This window comes from Hesperophylax consimilis, chromosome 5, assembly GCF_061612785.1.
Source record: "Hesperophylax consimilis isolate HC1 chromosome 5, BYU_Hcon_1.0, whole genome shotgun sequence".
NCBI classification, from domain to species: Eukaryota; Metazoa; Arthropoda; class Insecta; order Trichoptera; family Limnephilidae; genus Hesperophylax; species Hesperophylax consimilis.
The window spans coordinates 30,673,713-30,678,489 of record NC_142840.1 but is presented as its reverse complement, the minus strand read 5'-3'; the positions used below and the strand labels follow the sequence as shown (position 1 = coordinate 30,678,489).

The 4,777-nt window shown below is 33.3% G+C and overlaps 1 long non-coding RNA gene across 1 annotated transcript; it reads right to left on the bottom strand.

Moving 5' to 3' along the window:
• Positions 1–323: 323 nt before the first annotated feature.
• Positions 324–3,326, bottom strand: LOC149423766 (uncharacterized). The gene is made up of 4 exons (XR_016302227.1): positions 3,157–3,326; positions 2,235–2,361; positions 1,844–1,990; positions 324–1,659 (listed from the first exon to the last, which is right to left on the bottom strand). It is a non-coding gene; the product is annotated as an uncharacterized LOC149423766 (long non-coding RNA).
• Between the last annotated feature and the right edge of the window lie 1,451 nt (positions 3,327–4,777).

Below are 4,777 nucleotides of genomic sequence, written 5' to 3'. Positions count from 1 at the left end.
TTTAGAAAGTGCCTAGTATTGAGTCTCTTTTCTTCCCTTATTGAATAAAGTTAACCTTTTGCACAGTAAAAAAAAAGATTGATCCGCTGAAAAGTTTGAAGCTGAAAGACACAGAACTACATCCTGTTTATTATTTGTAATGAACATTTTGTAATTTTATATCCGATACATTCCTCACTTCAATTTTGGTCATGCGGACATCAAGATGGAAGCACTGAATCCTAAATATGATAGTTATATAAATTAAATAATATATAGTCTTTAAAACTTTTGCGAAATGCCGCCTCCTAAAACGTACCGAACTACACTGAAAGAAATGTTTAGGTACGATTTACCAAATTTTCAGTAATTATCTACTAAACAGTTTAGTTGCTGTGGTGACTGCCGAACTTTTAGCTACTGTTTGCTAAACAGCAGTTTATTTATGACAGCTTAACGATTCAGATATTCTAGCTAAACTAATCGGTTGAGACAGCTTTCTGTGTTTAGTTGTGTTACCTAAACTGTATTTATGACAGCTTAACGATTAAGATATTCTAGCTAAACTAATCGGTTGAGACAGCTTTGTGTTTAGTTGTGTTACCTAAACTGTATTTATGACAGCTTAACAATTCAGATATTCTAGCTAAACTAATCGGTTGAGACAGCTTTGTGTTTAGTTGTGTTACCTAAACTGTATTTATGACAGCTTAACGATTCAGGTATTCTAGCTAAACTAATCGGCTGAGACAGCTTTGTGTTTAGTTGTGTTACCTAAACTAAAAATTATATACCTAAACCATTTTGTAGTGTTCGGTTAGAAAAACTGAACTGTTTAGATGTAGTAACCTTATTATTTAGTTAATATTACAAAATGGTTAGGTTGATTAACTAAACTTCGGTTGGAATAGCCCTACCGATATAGGTGTTTTAGCTCTCTACTGCTAGCTAGCTTTAGGTACTGTAGCTTAGCTTTTTGGTTAGATTATCTAAATTAAATAGGAAGTGCAGCTTTGCAGTTTAGCTGAAAACAATACAGGGTGTAAATGTTACCACCATCAACTCGAAGGATTATACCCATAATTCAGAATCATGGGTTAAATACTTTGAGTTGCAGGTAGTTTATTACAACCCTTTTGAGAGATGAAACCTAAATAAATAAATATTATGTTTTGTAAGACTAGAAAGTACTTATTAAAAACCTCATTCATATAAAAGTTATTTTGTTAAGAATCGTCTCTCAAAATATTGTTTCCAGCTACCAGCAAAGCCTCAAAAAAGAAAACACGTTTGATCATACACACATTTATATTATCATTTTTTATTATAATTTTTTTTTAAATATAGTAAAAGATGTTTGTGTCCTGATTTGGCAAATTCTTTTCGGCGCTGCCTGTATGTGTCTAGTAATTTACCTTTAGCAGCAATTTTTTGGGTAGGCCCAAAACACACATATGGGGTGAAATATACAGCTGCGCTTTCTTTATTAAAGACTTTGGTGATTTGAAAAGCAAATTCATAAAATCTCTTGCTTGTAATGGATCTATCTGGATTACCCTGCAATTCCTTACTTATAATAGTACTGCACAGTCTGGCAGAATTGTCCAACAGACCCTTTGACTCAAACTGCATTAAAAGTGCTTGCCGTTCATTGATTGATAGGAGATGATTGCGTAAGTCCTGGAAAACAAAATTAAATTGCATATTGATTACATAACTAATAACCACTTCTATAATCATCATAATATCAGTCACAGGATGGCTTTTCTACGCTGCCACTACTAAAATACATATATCGGAATGTATAAAACAATTAACCTAAGTTACTTAGGTATCTGAAACTTACTAAAATTATTTAACTTACATTCGAAATTTGCTCTTCAAAAGCTTCTTGCGTTATTCTTTGTGATTTGTTTTTATTTTCCAACAAGGAAATGTCATTTACAAGGAAGTCATCGTGTTGATAATATATGGGCGTTGTTTGTTTGGAAGTTGAAGGTATATCTTCAATCTGAAAAAAAAGCGGGTATGTACACAAAGGGGAAAGAAAGGGTGAAGAGGTCAAGCTTTGTTTTTATCCCTTTGGAATTGCTTGACCCCCCCGGCAGTCGATTTATTCATTAATTACAGGAATTATTATTTTAAATACTATTATTTTTGTATCAAAATCGCGTCCGGTACAACTATTTCCAAATGGTTAGCCAAAAAAGGCCTAGGTAAACAATATGTCATCATTACTGCTTTTAAAAACTTACACTTATGACAGGTGGATTAATAACATCCTTGAGCGCATTAATGTGTGCTGTAGGCAGTGCCCGGTGCCCTACAGTCGGAATCAATTCTTTAATATCATCTTGAGATATTATCAGGAGTGGCTTGAGTCTGAAATAAAGAAAAAAAACGACGAGATAATACAAAAAATTTAAAAAAAAACAAGAAAATAAAAATTTATTTTTCAAAGGAATGAAAATTATTCATTAAAAAAATGTATATTTATACAACAGCAGATACCGAACACCCTGTATCATGAATCAAGCGGAGATAAAATAGTTTTAATAATGAAATTATTTCATTTATATGAAAATTTCAAATGTAAACATTAACAATGGGTGGTAAACCCTGTATTTAAAAAAAAATATCCCTCCCAAAAAAAAAACAACAGAATTCAATGTTCAAAATGTTATGTCCGAATTAATAATTTGCAATACACATTTATTAAAATATAATATATACGATTTCAAAGCTAGTTTGGTTGGTTCTAGTTTCTGGCTAGGGTAAAATTGTAACTTAGAAAATACTACAGTTTCAAACAACATTCGTTCAATACAAAATAATACTGGCGGAAACAAACAAAGAAATAAAGGCGCCCTTGAGTTGATTTTGCACAAAAACGGCGCTATACAAGTGATCCAATTATTATTTTTTTTTATATACCACTCTCTGTAATTTGTGTCATGACTCCTGACACAATCTTGGTTGTAGCGTCAACACGCACTCTTCAAACTAGGTACATAATAAATACAAATCTTCTAAATCTATTGCGTAGGTACTTGAGTCATGGAATAATGAAGGTGCCAGTTTCTAAATCAAATAGAATGGATATTATCATAATATATAATATCATAGTTCCATGATCTAAATTCAAAATCAATAAAAAAATGAAAAAAGAAAACTCACCTTTAAATGTTTCTATGTAAGCCTCCAGATTCCAAGAAATTAAATAATCCTCCACGGTTTTGTCTGCCATTATCACTAGGAACTAGGAACAGCGGTTAACATAAATTCAATTCAATTCAAAAATAAATTCGCAACGCGCGCAACGACAGTCAATTCACGTATGGTGCGAACTGTGGCAATCTGATAACTGCGTCGTAAATGAACACCTGCGCGATAAACAGATCTACCAAAGTTCGGGAGATTTTAACTAAAGTTTTGTTGCACTTTGCCTAAGTTTGTGCAAAGCAACTAATTGTTATGTAAAAATACCAAATTTAGATATTCCAACCTCAGTTTTGCTATATGAACAAAACATTTAACCAAACTAGATGTTTAGTTAAATTTAGCTAAATACTTTGGGAAGTAACACATAAACTTAAGTTACTAAAGTGAAATAGGTTTAGTAAATTACTTTAGCTTGATTAACCAAACCGATTATTTTGTTTAGGTAAGTATGCTTTTAGTGTGCTATTATTAAAGTTTAGTTGTATTAGCTCAAGCACATTTTACTAAACAACGACGGTATCTGCACATAAAGTATTTTAGGTAAAGTAGCTGAACTTTAGGCGATGGTTACACAACTTCAATTAGCTTAACACTTTAGCTAACTCATTTTTTTCAGTGTAGGCAGCTGCCGAAACTGCCTGGGCCTAAATACGGCCCTGTACTTTTCTATGTGCGAGTATTCCGTGTGTATGTGGCAGAGTGCTCAGTGTGGCCCCGCGGTACCACTGGACTAATTTAGCTCCGGGTAAACAAACAATAAACAGCGAACAGAGCACAGAGCTACAGTCTAGAGGTGAAAGACCCGAAAGATGTGTGCACAATGTAGATGTGGACACCCTCGTTCATTCACAGAAAACAATTCATTGGGAATTCTTCGGCATTTAAACTGCAACTTTCAAGATAGTCCCAAAGCACAATAACGTCAAAGCTAATTTTGAAGAGATGATGTGCCCAAATTTTTTTTTCACACATCTCATATGTAGGTAGTTTCTTCTGGAATGTGTAGAGTAGGTAGACAAAGTAATGTTTAAGGATGTGATAAAATATTTGGTGTCCATAGACATCCAAATTGATGGACTCGCCCTAACATGAAATCTGGGTATTATTTCGACTAGGCAAACCACGTGACCATATTTTTGACTCCAGGAGGTTTCGAGAATACCGTAGAATATGGCACACTGAAATAACCAGACTCTACGCAGAAAAGTAAAGTTCGCTAAAGTAAGGCAAATATTTGCAGCCCAGTACAGAGTGGGACTTTTCCACGCAGGATCTGAATGTTCGTTTTTAAACGAACCGCCTGGCGTAGCGACGCCAAAAAAATTAGTGAGGTGGGGTAACTTGTAACATATTTGTCAAAGTGTCTAACTAAATAGTGTAACAAAATATTCCATTTTTCAAACCAGCTAAAAATTTTATTTACCCGATTTGGGATTTGTAGCTCGTATGTTTTTTGAATGTATACTTATTTATTTATTTCACGCCTATTAAAGCTTTTACATACATATATATAAAAAATATTTACGAAATTATACATGAAAATAGTGCATGAAACGACTATTTAAAACAATCGCAG